This window comes from Vipera berus (assembly GCF_964194415.1).
Source record: "Vipera berus genome assembly, chromosome: 5".
Taxonomy (NCBI): Eukaryota; Metazoa; Chordata; class Lepidosauria; order Squamata; family Viperidae; genus Vipera; species Vipera berus.
Window position 1 is genome coordinate 14,597,791 of NC_138207.1, and position 21,029 is coordinate 14,618,819.

At 38.3% G+C, this 21,029-nt stretch overlaps 1 protein-coding gene across 1 annotated transcript in view; it reads left to right on the forward strand.

Moving 5' to 3' along the window:
* The first annotated feature begins 2,104 nt into the window (after positions 1 to 2,104).
* Positions 2,105 to 21,029, forward strand: part of LOC308668837 (uncharacterized protein) — a 353,627-nt gene continuing 334,702 nt past the window's right edge. The window contains exon 1 of the mRNA XM_081329060.1: positions 2,105 to 2,118. The gene's annotated coding sequence lies outside the window, so the exon portion shown is untranslated. The remainder of the gene's footprint in view (positions 2,119 to 21,029) is intronic.

A 21,029-nucleotide genomic window follows, 5' to 3' on the forward strand; every position in this document is an offset into this window, starting at 1 on the left:
CTCCATCCTTTTAAACTGGCTTGAATAATATAAGGTAGTATGTCTTAGAGACTTAGAATCAATTAAGGAGGTGTAGAAATTTGAATAGGATAGGGATAGGGATAGGGATAGGGATAGGGATAGGGATAGGGATAGGGATAGGGATAGGGATAGGGATAGGGATAGGGATAGGGAAAGGGAAAGGGATAGGGATAGGGATAGGGATAGGGATAGGGATAGGGATAGGGATAGGGATAGGGATAGGGATGAGAAGAGAAGAGAAGAGAAGAGAAGAGAAGAGAAGAGAAGAGAAGAGAAGAGAAGAGAAGAGAAGAGAAGAGAAGAGAAGAGAAGAGAAGAGAAGAGAAGGGAAGGGAAGGGAAGGGAAGGGAAGGGAAGGGAAGGGAAGGGAAGGGAAGGGAAGGGAAGGGAAGGGAAGGGAAGGGAAGAGAAGAGAAGAGAAGAGAAGAGAAGAGAAGAGAAGAGAAGAGAAGAGAAGAGAAGAGAAGAGAAGAGAAGAGAAGAGAAGAGCTTTTATTTAGCCAAGTATTTATTTAGCAGTAGCAATAGCACTTAAACTTATATAATGCTTCACAGTGCTTTACAGCCCAGTCTAAGTGGTTTACAGAGTCAGCATGTTGCCCCCAACAATCTGGTTCCTCATGTTATGACCTTATAAGGATGGAAAGCTGAGTCAATCTTGAGCTGGTGAGAATCAAACTGCTGGCAGTCACCAAAATTGGTCTGCAATACTGCATTCTAACCACTGTGCCATCACGGCTCACTGCTAGAGTCAAAGAATTTGTCTAGTCTAATGAAAAGAAGAACTAGGGGTGACATGATAGTAGTGTTCCAATATTTGAGGGACTGTCATAAGAAAGAGAGAGTCAACGACTTGCTTTCAGAAGTTGTGGGCATTCCATCACTGGAGGCTTTTAAGAAGAGAAAGGACAGCCACTTGTTTGGAATGGTATAGGGTCTCCTGCTTGAGCAGGGGTTGGACTAGAAGACCTCCAAGGTCCTTTCCAACACTGTTATTCTATTAATTTGTCTCAGGTACAGAAACACTCAGTGTACTTGCAAAACAACAGAGATAATAATAATAATAATAATAATAATAATAATAATAATAATAATAACAACAACAACAACAACAACAACAACAACAACAACAACAACAACAACAACAATGTGCCATCAGTAGAATGGAGAAATAAGAGATAATAAAAGTATAATGTTACAAGCACACTCTATGGATTAATATACATACACATTAGAAAGAATAAATAAATCTCTAACTAAACAACTCTATGGTTCACCATCATGTATGTCTTGTCTTTTCCTATTCCAAATCATAGAGTGTAACCCCATGTGTTCTGTTATTCTCCTTCTCTTCTAGAACAGCATTTCCCCTGTCATCAGACAGAATTGGACTCCTTGAATTTTCTACCAAAGTACTAAGACATGATTTTTTTTCAATATGCATTCATATGTATTTTATATGCATTTTTCATCCCCAGGAATGTCGACGCTGAAGCCATTTCCGCTTCGTTTTTGGTTGCCACAGTAATGGGAGGGGGGATGAGTGTGTTTAAATTTAGATGAGGGGTAGGCAACCTTGGCTCTTTTATGACTCGTGGACTTCAACTCCCAGAATTCCTGAGCCAGCATAGCACAGCATAGCATAGTTGGCTCAGGAATTCTGGGAGTTGAAGTCCACGAGTCATAAAAGAGCCAAAGTTGCCTACCCCTGGGTTAGACTAAACAATAAACTGTCCCATGGTAATCAAGGTCATTGCTGCCTGGATTTTGGCGGCCTGAGACTTCTGTTAGAAAGCCCACCAAAGTAGTTTATTGGGGAATGTGATTTATGACATAGTGTTTAGGTGGGAAGTTCAACTTTGTAACATTGTAACCTTTGGGAGGGAACTCCAGTCTTGGTTTCACTTTTGACCATGTCGATACTTTGTAGCCAATAAATATGTCCTTTAAGGAAACCTCTTGCCGTGGAGTTCTGTTTTTACTGGTTCTCATCTGTCGGAACCATGACACATAAACTGAGATCCATCTGGATCTTGAGTCTATCTTCTGAGGTGTTGGATATTCTTGCCAGTTTTGTGTCATCTGCAAATTTGATGAGTTTTCCTTTTATTTCCTCATCCAAATCATTTGTGTTTGTGAAGATATTAAAGCATACTGGGCCTAAAACAGAACCTTGGGGTACTCCACTGTTTCTTTCCTTCCATATAGATGTAGCTCCATGAAGGACTATTCGTTGAGTGCATATTATTACTTTCATTATGTCTCATAATGAATCAAAGAGTTTGTTCAATGCTATTGGAGATTTACTGCAGTTTTAATATACTTGGGTGGTGCTACTCCTTTAGTCAGATCTGCATACATTTTGTTACAAAAGAAAAGTTAACACAACACAACACAACTTTCTGCAGTTAGGTATTTGATTGGTATATTCTCTGTATCGGTAAAGAAAAAATTGATTATTTTTTTTTAGTTTGCACATGTTATTCTACTTCTCTTTGCCACCTAAAGGAGCAAAGATCAGTGCTCTTGACACTGTTAATTAAAAACCTGAAATTTCCTCCCAGCTGTTTCTTGGTGCTTAGCTAATAGTGGCTATGAGAGCTACATTGTTTTTATCTGTTTGTTTTTCAAGATGGCCTGAGGATGTTAACTTCCACTTCTGAACCAGGTTGGTTGAATATTGTACGCCGTTGTTGTTCTTATATTCTTTGATCTGTATTTTACTTATGCATTATATATTAGAGTTTGGATCTCTTTGCACCATGGGACTTGAAAGATCTTATGAATACACAAACTTTTGCTCAGCCTGCCTACAGCCAACATCGAAGAATTGCTGCATAAATGACTCAGCATTGCCTCCATGCCAAGGAACTTAGATAACCAGAGTTCTCATTTCTAACAGACCCTCAGGACACACTGGAATCACCCATGAATTCAGTGATTTCATCAGCAAGCAGAGGGCATAAAACAAATAGGAGAAGCAGCTACCAAAGCAGATGAGAGAGCCTTCAGCCCAAACCAGGAAACTAACCTAAGAAAATATTTATGTCTGAAATGGTATAGGGCAGACATGTCAAACTCGTGACGTCACATGATGTCACGTGACATATCAGAACTTTTTCCCATTGCCGGCAATGGGATGGGCGCGGTTTCTCCGTGATGCTCCGGCCCACGGACCAGCAGTTTGACACCCCTGGTATACGGTCTCCTGCTTGAGCTGGACTAGAAGACCTCCAAGGTCCCCTCCAGCTCTATTCTGATTGATTTATCTAACAACTATGGAAAGAAAGGCCATAAAATGGGACAAAACTCACTTCACAATTGTCCCACCTTACAAGAGAAATTTTTGGCTCAACTGTGGTCATAAGTCAAGGACTACCTGTATTTTGAATTGAACAAATCCTACTTCAAGATTTGTATCCAGTTCTGGGCATACCACACCATACTCCTTCAGAGAAAGTAGAGAAGGTTTCTAATTGTAGAAAAGTGCAGTTGAGAGATAAAAACTGGGCATGCTTAACTTTGAGAAAAGAAAGCTCATGGAGAACACAAATGCACTCTTGAAAACTGAGGTCACATGGAAGAAGGTTAAAAAAAATGTTCTCAGTCCTTTTAGAGGACACACAATATTGTATTTATGTTACAGAAAGATAGATTCTAATTAAACGTAAGGGGGAAAAAAAGTCCTGACATTTGCGGAAGTTTGACAGGAGGACCAATTATCAAGAAAAGTGGAACTTCATTGGATGAGTTCAAGCCAAGGCTAGACAACAAATGGAATTAATTTAGATTCTGCATTGAGCAGGGGAGTCAGATTCAATAACCTAAATAATCCCTTCCAACTCTTGCAGTTCTATTATTCTATGATTCTAAGATCTGTGCCTCACAGCTATCAATTGTACAGCACCTTCCTTGCTAAGCACCACTTCAGTTCTCCAGAAATATTTGAATATGTATTATAGAACATATAAACAAGTGAAGTGGGACTGGATGAAAATAATAATGACAATTTTTCTCACACAGAGACACACACAGGCAGAGAGAGAGCGACAAACACAATTAACCGCACGTGCTTCTAGTATTATAGCAATGCAAACGTCCTTGAAATTTCAGTTGCTATGCATCTGCTATGCAGCATCCCATTATGACATTAAATCTCAATAGCCAGGAGTTAGTCCAAACAATTAATTGATAATACACCACTGGCACTTTGGGGAAACCATGCAGAAACATATAGCAAATATTTCAAGAGAGAAGAGAATGCACTGGGAATTAATCGGACAACAAGAAGTTCACATACCTTTCTCCACAACAACAAAATTCTCCATTACAAAAAATAAACAAGGCCATCAACGCTGATTTTTTTTTTTTATTATTATTGGAACAGGTTTATTTTACAAATGCCTTTTTCCCCTCGCACTCCTATTAGCTTAGGCAAAACAGCTCATTGTTTAATCTGTGGTATTTTTTTATTTATTCAGAACTATTTTTGAACAGTGATCCGATGAACTAAAAAAATCTGTAGATCAAAATCTGCTCATAAAACCAGCTTTAGGAATAACTTCCCCTTGTCCACTTTTGTGGCAATGATGACCACAAACTACTTATACTAACTGCTGTTTTTCAGACTATTTTCATAATTCTACATGATGATATATATCATTTTTCATGGAAGTTACATAAATTAAATATGTCAACTGCCAAACCTCAGGCTCTGCTTATTATTAGAAATGAAAATTCTTATGTAGAATAATATCAAAAAATTAAAAATTTGTTATGGAGAAAATGTTCCCTATTCCCATGTTCCTTTTCACATTTAATTCCATTTTAAAGAAATGCATCAGAGCCAGGGAATAAAAGTAGATCTTAATAATGCCACTCAATTACATCTTAATGAAAAAACATTGTTTCCAGATTGGTGCAGTTTGTCAGGATCCATTTTACTGTTTAAAAGTTTAGCTAAAAATTGTCTGATGAATATTCTCTTTTATATTTGATTGTTGCATCCTGAATATTTAAACTAAACTTTGCTCTGATTGCCATCTGACAAATCACACATGAAACAGCCTTTGATTGTCTAACTGTCATGGTAATGTATCAAATTATTGTTTGCTTGATTAAATGAAGGAAGACAAAACGGAAAGACAAAACTTGTAAGAATAAAAGATCAACAATCCAATCTCTTCATTCACAACCCATCATAGAGTTGGATGATGCCAAATCAAAGCATTTTAATTGATGCATTTCACACCCAGCTTCTTTTGAAATAACCAGCAAATGTCCATCAATACATGATTCCACTTGTGCCTGGCCTTGCAGTCATAAAGTGGGTGACACAGTGATGCAGAAGCTTAATGACACTGGAATTTCATGCCAGAAATGGTCTGCACTCTGGCAATTTGAGCCTAGCTCCGTGAGAAGCTACCCACCCAGCAGTTCAAAATCATGCCATATTGCAAGTAGATAAATGGGTATCACTTTGGTGGGGAAAACCTAGCTGCATCCATGTGTGCGGAGAGCAGAAGCTGGCATCGGACCTGATTGGATGAGAGGCATCATGACATGAGGACTGGTGGAGAAGCCTGGAAGAACCAGCAATCCAAGTACTGCTACATAACTGAGATAAAGTTAGTTCACTTCCCACGGTGTACCAAGGATAGGCGTGTAAGCACTGAACAGAATGCACTAGCATTCTAGGCTGTCAGGACTGCATTGAGTATCTAGCCTGTTTAGATTTCCCTGACATTGAATGCTATATGCTAAATAAATAAACAAACAAACAAACAAACAAACAAACAAAGTCAGAAAGTTTTTCCCAGCAATCAACTAGCATTGGCCTTCCTGTAAGTAAAAAATGATTAATCTATGTTTGGGCATGATAAATAAAATTACAGAATTGATAGCCCTTCAAATCTTTAATGTCCTCAAAAATGGCAAAGCATAGAGGAATCTTCCTAGTTCTTTATGCTGTCATTTTCAGAATCACAAGGATTTTATCATGCCTTCTTCTGGCTTTCTTTAGTTCCTTTAGCATTTTATATTGCTGTTATGGAGACAATATTGAGGACTCTCATTTCCAACAGGAAATATACATTCTGAGATGTTTCGTATGAGCTACTAGAAGATCAATTCCAAATGAATTTCCAGATTATCCTATCTTCCACAACAACACTATACTGAAATCTATGGAAGAAAACATACTTCCATTTGTACGCTTCCTAAAATTCATAGAATTTCAGTCCTGCAAGGAGCCATTTTTGCAGTGACAGCTGATGTTCATCTTTATCATAGTCTTCCTCATGCAATAATTTTTATTATTGATAGTCTTCAATTAACAACCATAATCAGGACTAGATTGACTTTGCCAAGCAATATGGTCATTAAGTGAGTCATTCTAGATGATATTATTATTATTATTATTATTATTATTATTATTATTATTATTATTATTATTATTATTATTATTATTATTATTATTATTGCAGTAATTAATTCATCATGGTTGTTGAACAAATCCAGCTTCCTCCATTGACTTTGCTTGCTGGAAATCAAGAGGGAAGGTCACAAATGGAAACGATATGATTCTGGGAAATTGCAACTGTCATAAATACATGTCAGTTGCCAAGCATCCAAATTTCATCAGGTGACCACCGGCAGGCTGCGGCCATTGTAAGTGCAAGGATCCATCATAAGCTACTTTTTAGGTGTACCGTAATTTCAAACAATTGGTAAATGAATGGTCATAAGTCAAGGACTATTTGCATTCTACTTGTCATGCTTGTCATCCCACATGAATTCCAAAATTGGGTTGGAATGCTTAGAGATTGATTGCAGTATTATAGCTATAGTTCTGTCTTCCCACTGGTGACTATCTAATTGTCACTTGAACATATCCAATAAAAGAATGTTCATTATCTCAGCATACTTAACAGGTATAGGTAATCAAGGCTTAAGAGGAGGAGCAAGAAACCTGTGGTTTTCCAGATGTTGAAAATTACAATTTAGGTCAGACCAGTCAGCATATCTATCAATGAGGAATGATGGCAGTTGCAATACAGTAATATTCAGAGGACCATATTTTTCATCTAGCTTATTCAATCAACAGGAAAAACAATAGGAAGTTCCTAAATGAGGACAAAAAAGAAAATAAACGTATATTTAATACTGATCTCATTATTTCTACTTTAATTTCCTCCTTTCTTTTTTCCTCTAAGGTTTATCTGTTTGTTGGTATTCTTTGTCCCAGAATTAATTGCAGCAATCCTATTAAAATGGTTTGAAATGAGCAGCAAGTTTTCTAAGTCTTTTCAGTGGCATCTATTTGGAGAGACCGATGGGATTGAATGAAATCACAACATATTTGTGCTTTGCTAATTAGACTGTTAAAAGAGAGGGATGTGATGGCTATTTTTATTTTATTTTTATTTTAATTCCATTTATATCCCGCCCTTCTCCGAAGACTCAGGGCGGCTTACAAGCTTAGCAGTAGCCTTCATTCTATGTATATGCCTGCTTATTAGGGCTTTCACACACACACACCCAAGCGGCATTATTACAAAGTCAGCTTATTGCCCCCAACAATCTGGGTCCTCATTTTACCTACCTCGGAAGGATGGAAGGCTGAGTCAACCTTGAGCCTGGTGGGATGCGAACCTGCACTAATTGCAGGCAGCTGGTGTTACTTAAGGAGGCATTAGCCCACTGCTCCACCAAGGCTATGACAATTCTCCATTCCAGATATTGGGTATTATATACCAGAAATCCTTGAACAACAAAGGTGACCAACAAGCAAGTACTGGAGTGCAATCACACCAGACATGTCACTGGAAGACAAAATCACAAAGCTGCATCTCACTTACTTTGGCTACATCGTGCAGAGGGATTCACTGCAGAAAGAAATTATATTTGGAAAAGTTCTTGGTAAAAGGAAACCAGGCTGCCAAAGAACACAGTGGCTGGACAACCATCAGAGCTGACACCAGCAAGAGCATAGAACAACTCAACGAAATAGTGCAAGATCTGAAGATGTGGAGAGACCTGGACCATCGAATCGCCCAGAGTCAGACACGACTGAATGGATTACATCATCATCATAGTAGATCTGCAAGGTCCCTTTCAACTCTGTAATTCTATTCTATTCTATTCTATTCTATTCTATTCTATTCTATTCTATTCTATTCTATTCTATTCTATTCTATTCTATTCTATTCTATTCTATTCTATTCTAATTCTAATTCTAATTCTAATTCTAATTCTATTCTAGAGAGCAAAAATGCTGAAATTTATATATCACCCTACTTTATTTCCACTTTTTTCTCTTTGACAATACAGGTAGTCCTCAATTTACAAGCAGAGTCCATAGGGGAATCCAGATTCGCTTAATAATCCACATAATAACTGCAACAATTCACTTAACCTGGCACATCTGACTTAACAACTGCCTTGCTCAGCAACAGAAATTCTCATTGTCATTGTGCTCTTAAGTTGAGGACTACCTGTATAAAATGCAGTGGCCTGGTCAAGATTAATGCATTTGCAGTTAGTATTAGTCTTTCCTTCAGGTGAAAAATAATGTACATTCCTGACATTTGTCTGTGGAAATTCTCAGTCATGTTTTTCCCAAGGGTGCTTTGTCAAGAGGCAACTGGACTTTCTTGTTTTTCTGCAGGATGTTTTCCGCAGCCTCAACGACTCTCTAAAACAGGGGTGTCAAATTTGCAATGTAAGGTGACGTGTCATGCCGTATCACAACTTTTTTTGCCATTGCCAGCAATGGGGTGGGCGCGGTTTCGCTATGATGCATCCGGCCTGCAGGCCAGCAGTTTGACACCCCTGCTCTAAAAGAATACAAATGACCAGCTGACTATAAATCCTTCCATTCCCCACCATCCAGTCAGAGCTGAGAAAGTTTCTTGGATGAGAAGTGAAACATTTTCAAAGAAAAAACAAAACAAAAGCCCAGTTGCCTCTTGAAAAAAAGCACCTTTGGGACTCCTGACATTTGTTTGTATTATTCTTCCCTCAAATAAATAAATAAATAAATAAATAAATAAATAAATAAATAAATAAATAAATAAATAAATAAATAAATAAATAAATAAATAAATAAATAAATATATCTTTCAATAGAACATGCCTGCTTAAGATTAAAATAAGTGCCATGTTTCTCTACGACAACTTACAGTGGTCTCCAGTACTGACCATGAAGTAAAATGAAATAAGAAAGACCATTTTATGTTTTATATTTTGCCTTAAGAATTGACACGTACTATGTCTCTCCATACCACAGATGCTATGCGGGCTGTTAGATGCTAGAGAACATTCATAAACAGTTGAACTTTCTTTCTGTACAAGAAGCCTGAGGACAGAATGGAGTGTGCACTGCTAATGAGGAGATAAGATCGAGGGACCTAGAAAAGCAGCTTTAATACTATGGAAAAAAATCACTGGGCAGGATGAATATACAAACAAGGTGAAGCTGGGTGTTTGTGTTACTCCTGTTGCTTCTTTGGATGGGTCTAATAGCTAAATGAAGCTTATGTGCATGCAATTCCACATGTGCACAAGTGTCTTTCTGTAAATTGCTGAACCTTCTTGAAAAGGCAGTCAAAAGGTTTCAAATATTCAAGGTAATTGAAGAAAGGCCACATTAATAAGGACAGTGGAGAAATGTAGGCGAGATGATAGTCCGTGACCCACTATGTTGCATTTTCTGTAATTCATAGAATTTTCTACAATCCCTGTCTTAAACGGTGATTATATGATTGATCTATATGCATGTATCTTTGGATTAGTAAGTTAAAGCAGTTAGGCACCACCTGGTTAATATAAACTGGGTGTAAATGTACCAGAGCACAAAAGAAGACGATGTGAATGGGTATTCCCCTGACAAAAAGCAAGCATATTAAACATTATAATAAGAATTACTTGAATATTATGCATTGCTCTATTCAAGTTGATATATGGTGGCCATTTCTCTCTTTCTTTAATAAATGCAACCTTTTTAATCAAGTCTGCTCAGGAGTGCAGAAGATTAGTAAGAAGGGAAGTAAATGCAATGTTAGATTAAGTATGCTGGGAATTAAAAACATAATTTTGCATTATTACTAGGTCTATATATTGAGGACAGGATATGCAGTGTTAAATTAAATATAGCACAATATAGAAGGGAAAGAGGAAAAATGAATCTGATACACAAGACAGAAACAATCATGAATACTTCAGCCAAATTTGCCTTGTGTTTACCTTATTTCATTTTATGTAGTCTACAAAGATCTTCTTTTAAGCCAGGAATTTATAATGCAAATTCTGTTTGCTCAACAACTGCGCTAGGTTTTGTGCAGCATATCAGGATCTGCACTCCAAAACTGGTAGAGGCAGGACTTCTTTTACTGAGATGGAAGCTTTAATGGTTAAAATATTCCTTCAACTTTTACCCAAACTCCAAATAGGCAACAAAAGGCTGATATTTTGGAGCTCACTAATTCTAGAGGCTGAAGAAATGTTAGTTAATCTTTGCAGAGTTTCCCACCATTTACTTTCATTTGATACACTGGAAGAAAACCATCTACTTTACAGTATCTCCATGATACATAATTTCATATGCTTTTATTTTGTCAATCTACAATTTTATATCGTTCCATAATATCATTCTACTTATTTACTTTTAACTCCAAATACAATATTGCTTCATTGATGAGTTGATACAGTCTTTTTGGGGAGAGGGGAAATACACTGCCTCCACCCCACCTCAAAAAACCCAGATCAATCCTTGCAATTTCTAACTATATTCTGCCGAGTATCAAGTTCTGCTGAATCATTTTGAGAATAAAATTATGACTATGTGTGAACATACTAAGACATGTTGATGGACAGATGTGTTCTATATTAAAGCTGAAAACAGATATAAAAGATGAGACCAGGAGCTATGATGCAATAGTGCAACTTGAAATTTCTTTATAATATATATTATTTATATTTCTTTATAATATAAGGAGTTCCCAGACATTAAGTTAACACTCTACCATCTAGCTACTCCAATCCCTTTCCCCTTTTTTAATTCAAGTTTTATTGGTTTTTCATTATTTACATATACATGTATTGGTGAAGCAATATGGTGGTTGGGTAGTGCAAAGTAACAAATATCAAGTTGTTTGTAAATAGTTCAGGTTGCATCAATAAAGATTTCCTCTCTGATTCCCTTAGTTTTCACATAGTCAAAGTGATCAAGTTAATACATTTCTAGATATGACCTAATCAATTAAGGAAGTTTTCAATGTAATTAGACTAATACATATCAAATTCCTGTTTTTAAGTTTTATCTAATTGCAATAAAATACTCTAAAGTGGCCTACAATATACAGAAGAAAGCTTACTTTTTGGGTAACCTACAATTCCCTATTTCAGTAAAGAATAATTCTCTTGTCTACAAAACTTACATTGTTCATTACAAATCATTCTTATGATTTAATAGTAAATTCTAGTTTTCATCTTAACAAATCACCAATTGTTACAAAAGATTTTTTGTCTTAACTATTCAACACTTATTAAAATACTATCTTATATTATAAGATTCTAAATTCTATAGTATAATTCAAAGTTTTATTCTAAAAGCTTAATTTTGTTTTCCTTTAAAAATCTAAAACCTAAATATGAAATCAGTTTGTTTTTTTTAAGATTCCCCTTGGTCCATCCAAAAAGATTTTTTAAGTTCTGTCCTTACAAATCCCCAAAAAAAGACAAGTCTAAATCTTTAAATCTAACTCTCGCCTTCCTTTTGTGCCAATCAGGCTTCCATTTAGTGTCTTTAAATTCTCAAATGTGTCTCCCTTTCTTCCTCCACCTCTTATTTGCATCCAAATGACAGTTTTGCCAAGCTGGTGTCCCCTTTATAATAATTGAGATATTGCTTTAATAGCTCAGTTTTTGATGTTTGATGTAATTCTTGTTCCATTTCCATCTGGGTTAGGTAGAACGTAGTAGCTAATGTTATCGTTAGCTGAATCCTCAACATACTGTATTTGAAGGCTTTTGATATCTTCGCTCTTAATATTGCTTTATTTGGGCGTTGTTGTTTTTTGAACTGTAAGTTTTGTAGTTAAAGTTACAGTTTGGACTTCAAAGTTCTCTGTAGGCTGCGTTTCTTGCTCTTTGACGTCTCCTATTTCAGTGTTAATTTACAATTCTTCTACTTGTTTTTGGGTTGTCAGTTCATCATTGAAGGTCAAAGTCTGGTCTGGTGGCTTTGAGTTGTCAGGTTTATCATGCAATTTGGCTTTAATTTGTTCAGTTATAGCCAAGATTGTGTCCAATATCAATTTGTAGTTAAGTGGTGGGATATAGTCATCCATTTTGTTAGTGTTTACAGCTAAGTCTTCCATGGAGGCTATTTTAATAGAAGTCAGTAATTTTCCACCTCCAATCCTCCTAAAAGTTGTTTTCAGTGCCAGGTGTTCCCACACTAGTCTTTGAAGATAATATCAAGGACAACTCTGTTATTCAGTCAGCTGTCAGAATAAGCAAAAGGTTCACTTGCAATTCCAAGCTTAGCCACAGGATGTCTTCAGTAGCATATAGAATAAGTTGTATTTTTTTCCAAATTAATATAAAGCTTTTATATAATTAGTCCATTCTTTTTTTTTCCTTAGTTCACATCTTAAACAGAAAATAGGGTAGTAGATCCCCACAAAAATATGAGCTTTTTAATAGGTAGGAATGAGATTACTTAGTTTCTTTGCTTAATCAGATGGTGTTTTTTCTTTCTTTCTTCACTTTAAGGCTTAAAATGTTATTCCCCCAAGTATACAAAAGCTGTTTTTTTAAAAAAGTGGGGGAGAAAATTTTCAGAAAAGTCCCACAGGCAGGCAGTTAGCGGGATAAGAAAGGAAAGATCTCAACCAAGTCCTCCAGATTGCTTTGTTGTGCTAGATGGTGCTTTTGGCTTTCGGCAAGGAACGGCTTAATGATCGGCCATGTTGATGGCCGGTCTCTTCTTCTTCAGGCCAAAAAGAGCTGCTCCGGATTCAAGCGGAGGGCTGCCACCCTTCCACAATCACAGGAGAGCCTCCTTGCGGTGGTCACCCCTCCAGGGTGACTTTCGACCCTTTTCAGGGTCCTCCAATGAAGAAAGATTGGACGGCAGGGAGGGAGCTCTCTCTGCCCATATGAAAGCACCACAGACACAAACTGGAAGCCCTTTTTCCCTTTTTTACAACCCTGAAATCCCTTAATTCAGAGTAGAGTTGGATGGAGCTGAATGTTTACTGGCTGGATGTCCTTCCTGATGCCTACACAGCAGATTTTGCAGCAATTTTTTTTCTTTGTACCTACCATGTTTTCCCAAAAGTAAGGCCTACACCAACAATAAGCCCTAGCTTGATTTTTTGGGATGGGCCTAATATAAGCCCTACCCCAAAAATAAACCCTAGTTTTGGGGCGAGGCACACACCTAAAAATCAAGCTAGGGTGGGTGGTGGTGGTGTGGAGCTGCCTCACCCGCCTTGCACCCACTTACCTTGCAGCCAGGCCTCTCCTTGCCAGCCCACTTCTTCTTCTGAGGCCTCTTCTGCAGCCAGGCCTGCATTTCTCAGTCACAGGGCTTTCTAGAAGGCCTGTGCAGCCAAGAACTGAGCTATGGATTCAATCCATAGTTTGGTTCTGCAAGACCTCAGCAGCTGAGCACCAAGCTTGGTACTTGGCTGCTTAGGCTTTCTGGAAAGGCCTGACTGCAAAATGCAGGCCCAAATGTAGCTGCAAAACTTTGGCCCCAGAAGATGGGGCTCTTGGTGCTGGAGGTGAGGTAAGGCCTACCCTGAAAATAAGACCTGGTACCTCTTTTGGAGGCAATAAATAAATAAAACCTAGTCTTATTTTTGGAGAAACACAGTAGGAGAGAAACATCTGCCACTGCCTAGGATTGAACTCTTTAAGTTTCCAAGTGGGAGGCAAGCATTTTCACTATTAGACCAGTGGTGGGATTCAGCCAGTTCACACCAGTTAGGCAGAACTGGTAGCTAATTGTTTTGTTGCCCAGGCCCAGAATGGACTTCTAGAAGGGGCATCCACACAGAGAATTGGTTCTTCACATATTTGAATCCCACCACTGTATTAGGCCACCATGCCGCTCTTTTATTTACTCCAATATAGCTGGCAACAGTTAGTAACACTATCCAGGATTTCAAGCTGGATTCTTTCCCATCTTCCAAAATTATTACAATTATACCTTGGACCGTCTGCTTACAATCTGCATGTTTTGGGACTATCAGCCTTATCAGGTGAATCAAACAAGAAATACAACTGGGTGGGCTAACTCTACTTTATTATAAGGCTACATGTACAGAATCTTGTAAGCCTGAAACTACAGTTTTGTCCTTCTCTCCTTTACACTCTCAGAAATAGGGACACTTTCTTCTGAATCTCTGCCCTTTGTCTAGCTGCAGACTATGTTCCGTAGTCAGTGTCTTTGTGACCATACTCCCAAGGTCATTCTCATATATCACTACAAATACCTACACCTCCATCCATGGAATCTACATTCCATGACTCTAAGGGTGGATTAGTTTCTTCACCACTTTCATCAGAACTATTTACAAAATAGTTCCTAATTATCAAATAACTATTAGACAATATGTGTATGGTATGAGTATGGTATGATATAATGTTTTTGCAAGTTGGTTTTGGAATAATAAATTGCCCTTCAGCCTGCCCACAAAACTAGCAATTTTTTCATCAGCTTTACAAAACTGCTGAGTTTATCCATCCAGCATAATTATAGATCTCTATTATTCTGTCTTTAACTCTATTTCTTGAAATCCATTAGTATCTCTGTAATAATAGTAATACATATTTCAAAGGATGAAGGGGAAAATAGCAATGGTTTGGCTGTTCCTTATGAACAGTGATACATCTGTCAACAAATGCTTCAAATTAAGCTACATGTACAAAATTTTTCTTTTGTAGTCATGAATACCAATTCTCAATCCAATTCATCAGGCCAACTGGAACTGCAGTTCTCTCTTTGTAGAGTTTGGCAGACATTCTCCTTTCAAGCCTGCTATTTCCAATTTGCATAAAATGCAATGAATACAATATATCTATTATACTGATCAATGATTGTTACACTAGTAAAAACTAGATTTCTGGAATTTGATGGTCCCAGAAATCATAAGACAAGGGCTAAAATTGAACCGAAAGTTACTCCTCTAGTTAAATCACAGTTGATTGAGTCATTTTTTTCCACTTTACTGCTTTACTTTACTGTGGCAATGTCAAACAGAAAGAACCAAAAACAACATGAGGAGTTTATTTTCTGTTGTTTGCCCATAGATAATAATCTTCCCAGATTAAAGAACATTCTGAACAACTGTTAAGATATATCCTGTGAAACTCTGGACCTCTTCCTGCATGCCAAGGATTCCAGGCCGATTTGCCTCTTAGCTCCTTGGTAGGCTATGGTCTTCCCAGTTGCAATGTATGGCAGTGAAAGTTGGACCATAAGAAAGGCTGAGCGCCAAAGAATTGAAGCCTTTGAACTATGGTGCTGGAGAAGACTCCTGCGAGTCCCTTGGACTGCAAGGCGATCAAACCGGTCAGTCCTAGAGGAGATCGACCCTGACTGCTCTTTAGAAGGTGAGATCCTGAAGTTGAAACTCAAATACTTTGGCCACTTAATGAGAAGGAAGGACTCACTGGAGAAGAGCCTAATGCTGGGAAAGATTGAGGGCAAAAGAAGAATGGGACGACAGAGAATGAGATGGCTGGATTGAGTCACTGAAGCAGTAGGCGTGAGCCTAGATGGACTCCAGAAGATGGTAGAGGACAGGAAGGCCTGGAGGAACATTGTCCATAGGGTCGCGATGGGTCGGACACGACTTCGCAACTAACAACAACAAACACCCTCTCCCTCCTGTGACACTGTACCACATTCCACCACACCTGGTGGGGTTTCCTTCATTAGATCTATTCCACAGAGATCTGTTTAAAAAGGTAAAGCTTTCCCTGTCCATTCATGTCTCATTCTAGGGCATGGTGCTCACCTCTGTTTTGAGGGAGAGATTACTGTCCAAAGACATTTTCTGTGCTCATGTAGCCAGCATGGCCATATGCCAAAAGCGCATGGAACACAGCTATGTTCCCACCAAAGGTACCTATTTATCTATTTGCATTTGCATGATTTCAAACTGCTAGGGGGTAGATGTTGGGGCAGGAACAGGAACTCACCCCACTGTGCAGTACTTGGGTCTTCCCAGATGACAAGCTCAGCATCTTTAACCGCTGAGCCATCACAGCTCCTACAGAAGTCTATCAAAGATGCCTTAGTTTGGGTTCCTACATATTCTCCATTACCTCTTTGGATGACTGAGCAAGAGGTTGGGCTCAATGGTGCTTCCAAGTCTATGATTCTATGATAAAAGTAGACAAATGGAATTGGAAGAAAGAGCCATTTATATGATTAACAGAGGATATTTTCAGTCATAGGGAGAGGAAGAATTTTTTTCCAGCACTAAAGTCCTTTCTAAAAAAATGAGTATGTCTTTACAGCTTATCTCTGGGGAGCATACTGTATATGCCATCACTTTCAAGCAAGACAGAGTTGGGGAAAAAACAAATTTCAACCAGCCCATTTCCTGATATGACACACTGCAATTGCCTACTCATTTTCCTGATGTCTAGTTGATTTTAACACTGCATCTCTGAAACCTTCTTCCTTCAATGAGAGAGTGCCACATGTCCTAAATATGACTGAGAATACAAATAACAGATGAGTGCCTATTGATGGTGGTCTAATTACAAATATCTTCCACAAAGAATCAGTTCAAAGGGGGAAAAAATACTCAGAGGCTTGCTGGAAAGGAAGGGGAGGAAGAAAGACTGAAAGAGATAAAGAGAAATGAAAGAGAGAAGTGAGAGAGGATAAAGACAGAGAAAGGGAGAGAGAGAGAAAAGAGGGAGAGAGAAAGGGAGAGAGAGAGAGAGAGAGAGAGAGAGAGAGAGAGAGAGAGAGAGAGAGAGAGAGAGAGAGAGAGAGAGAGAAAGAGTGACAGATAGAGAAAGCAAGAATGAGAAAGAAGCAGAGGAGAAAGAGAGTGAGAAATGTGAGACAGAAAAAAAGACAGAGAGAGAGAGAGAAAGAGAGAGAGAGACGGAAAAAGAAAGAGAGGAGAGAAAGAAATGAGCATTTGAGAGAGAAAAATGAGTGAGAGTGAAAGAGAGAGGTTGATTCTGCCAATTTTGATGCTGAAATGTTACCATGCGCCCACTCAACAGATGATCTTGTGAGTATGTGGCCTTTAGCAGAAAAGAAGAAGGGGAAAAAAACTTTTCCACTTATAGCAAAAGCATGTTGCCTAAATTCAGCTTTTGTTTGAGAAAGAGAGAAGGAGTATGTTAAAGAATCCTAAACCTTTAGCACAGAAACAAGTTAGAGTAAAGAGATGGTCCTGTTCTAAACCCACCCTTTTAGAAGTGGATAATTATTCATAACTTCCTTATGAACGCCCTTCTTGGGATCTGCATCCAAAAAAGTCCAATTCATCTTGCACTAGCTTTGAAACACAGACATCGTGAGAAGAGAAAGATGTTCAGTTTTCATTTGTTAATAAAGTGCTAATGCTGGCTGCTTTCAGATTACCACGTAGAGGAAGACAGATGTACACACGCAAAATAAAAAAAATAAAAAACAAAATCATCACTTATCAAGTCTCTTAAACACAATTTATAATTAGTTCAGTTGACAACAGACTCCACATGTTGGGTAGTGCAACAAACCAGTAAGGTTGTCCAGGCTTCAATACAACATATATTTACTGGAAAGAAGGAATATTTGAGGACTTAATGGCAATATCATATAAAAAGTCCCAAAAATAAATAAATAAAAATAAAATAAAACATAACCTAATTCTTATGTCTGCAATTTAAGCAGACAAACCTTATCCCCTAAGTTTGGAAATTCCACAAGCTGCAGATTTTGATACTTGGGTATCCCAACCAAATAAGATTGTACTCAAAATTAAAATGTATAAATAGGAATACAGTAGATTTAGAAATGCAAATTTTTTTTGGGGGGGGAAAGATTTAGAGAGGAAAAAATGCATATTTAAATTATAGCAATATTAACATTGTCACATGACCACAATTTATGACATTTTTATGGGAACCGATCCCCTTCATGGATTACTGCCTTGTCGTGGCGAAGGGGCTTGTGTAATTCAATGAAGCTATGAGCTATGCCGTGCTGGGCCACCCAAGACGGACAGGTCATAGCAGAGAGTTCTGACAAAATATGATCCACTGGAGAAGGAAATGGCAACCCACTCCAGTATCTTTGCCATGAAAACCCTATGGACAGTACCAAAAGGCAAAACAATATGATGCTGGAAGATGAGCCCTTCAGGTCGGAAGGTGTCCAATATGCTACTGGGGAAGAGCAGAGGGCTAGTACTAGTAGCGCCAGAAAGAATGAAGCGACTGGGCCAAAGCCGAAAGGATGCTCAGCTGTGGATGTATCTGGTGGTGAAAGGAAAGTCCGATGCTGTAAAGATTGTTTCTCCATAGGAACCTGGAATGTAAGATCCATGAATCAAGGAAAGCTGGACGTGGTCAAACAAGAGATGACAAGACTGAACATCGACATCTTAGGAATCAGCGAACTAAAATGGACAGGAATGGGTGAATTTAATTCAGATGACCATCAGGTGTACTAGTGCGGGCAAGAATCCCTCAGAAGAAATGGAGTAGCCTTCATAGTCAATAAAAAGTAGGAAAAGCAATACTTGGATGCAATCCTCAAAATGACAGAATGATCTCAGTTCGAATCCAAGGCAAACCATTCAATATCACAGTAGTCCAAGTCTATGCCCCAACCACCAGTGCTGAAGAGGGTGAAACTGACCGGTTCTATGAAGCTCTACAGCACCTTATATAACACCAAAACAATGATGTCCTTATCATCATGGGGGATTGGAATGCTAAAGTAGGAAGCCAAAAGATAACCAGAATAACAGGCAAGTTTGGCCTTGGAGTACAAAATGAACTGTCAGCACAGTCTGACAGAATTTGTCAAGAGAATACGATGGGTCAAGAGAATACGATGGGTCATAGCAAACACTCTTTTCCAACAACCCAAGAGATGGCTCTACACATGGACATCACCAGACGGTCAACACAGAAATCATGTTGACTATGTGCTCTGCAGCCAAAGATGGAGAAGCTCTATACACTCAGTAAAAAACAAAAAGAGGAGCTGACTGTGGCTCAGACCATGAGCTTCTCATTGCAAAATTTAGGCTTAAACTGAAGAAAGTAGTGAAAAGCACTAGGCCACCCAGATATGAACTAAATCTTATCCCTGATGAATATACAATAGAGGTGACAAATAGATTTAAAGAATTAGATCTGATAGAGTGCCTGAAGAATTATGGATGGAGGTTTGCAACATTGTTCAAGAGGTAGCAACTAAAACCATCCCAAAGAAAAAGAAATGCAAGAAAGCAAAATGGCTGTCTGAGGAAGCTTTGCAAATAGCTGAGGAAAGGAGGGAAGCAAAAGGCAAGGGAGAAAAAGAAAGATACACCCAATTGAATGCAGAATTCCAGAGAACAGCTAGAAGAGATAAGAATGCCTTCTTAAATGAACAGTGCAAAGAAATAGAAGAAAATATAGGGAATGGTTGCTGGAATTGGGTATGTGTAGTTTAACGAAGAGAAGGGTGAGGGGTGACATGATAGGAGTGTTCCAATATCTCAGGGGCTACCACAAAGAAGAGGGAGTCAAGCTATTCTCCAAAGCACCTGAAAGCAGGACAAGAAGCAACGGATGGAAACTAGTCAAGGAGAGAAGCAACCTAGAACTAAGGAGAAACTTCCTGACAGTTAGAACAATTAACCAGTGGAACAACCTGCCTCCAGAAGTGGTGAATGCTCCAACACTGGAAGTTTTTAAGAAGAGACTGGACAGTCATTTGTCCAAAATGGTATAGGGTTTCCTGCCTGAGCAGAGGGTTGGACTAGATGACCTCCAAGGTCCATTCCAACATCATCACCATTATTATTATTATTATTATTATTATTATTATTATTATTATTATTATTATTATTATTATTATTATTATTATTATTATTATTATTAAACAATAGAATAGGGAGGACCAGAGATCTATTCAAGAAAATTGGAGAGATGAAGGGAACGTTTCATGCAAAAATGAGCATAATAAAGGACCAAAAAGGCAGGGACCTAACAGAGGCAGAAGACATTAAGAAGAGGTGGCAAAATTACACAGAAGAACTATACAAGAATGAACTTAATGTCCCTGATAACCACAATGAAGTGGTCACTGACCTTGAGCCAGACATCCTAGAATGTGAAGTGAAATGGGCTTTAGAAAAACTGAGCAACAACAAAGCTAGTGGAGGTGACAGTATTCCAGCTGAGCTATTCAAAATCTTAAAAGACGATGCAGTAAAAGTGCTACACTCAATTTGCCAGCAAATTTGGAAAACTCAACAGTGGCCACAGGATGGGAAAAGATCAGTTTACGTTCCAATTCCAAAGAAAGGCAGTACCAAAGAATGTTCAAACTATCACACCATTGCACTCATTTCACATGCTAGTAAAGTTATGCTTAAAATCCTACAAGCTAGATTCCAGCAGTATGTGGATCAAGAACTACCTGAAGTACAGGCAGGATTTCGAAGAGGCAGAGGAACTAGAGATCAAACTGCCAACATACGCTGGATCATGGAGAAAGCTAGAGAGTTCCAGAAAAACATCTACTTCTGCTTCATTGACTATGCTAAAGCATTTGATTGTGTGGATCACAACAAACTGTGGCAAGTTCTTAAAGAGATGGGCGTACCAGACCATCTTATTTGTAACTTGAGAAACCTATATGCGGATCAAGAAGCAACAGTGAAAACTGGACACGGAACCACTGATTGATTCAAAATTGGGAAAAGAGTCCAGCAAGGCTGTCACTCTGCCTGCTTATCTTATATGCAGAGCACATCATGAGA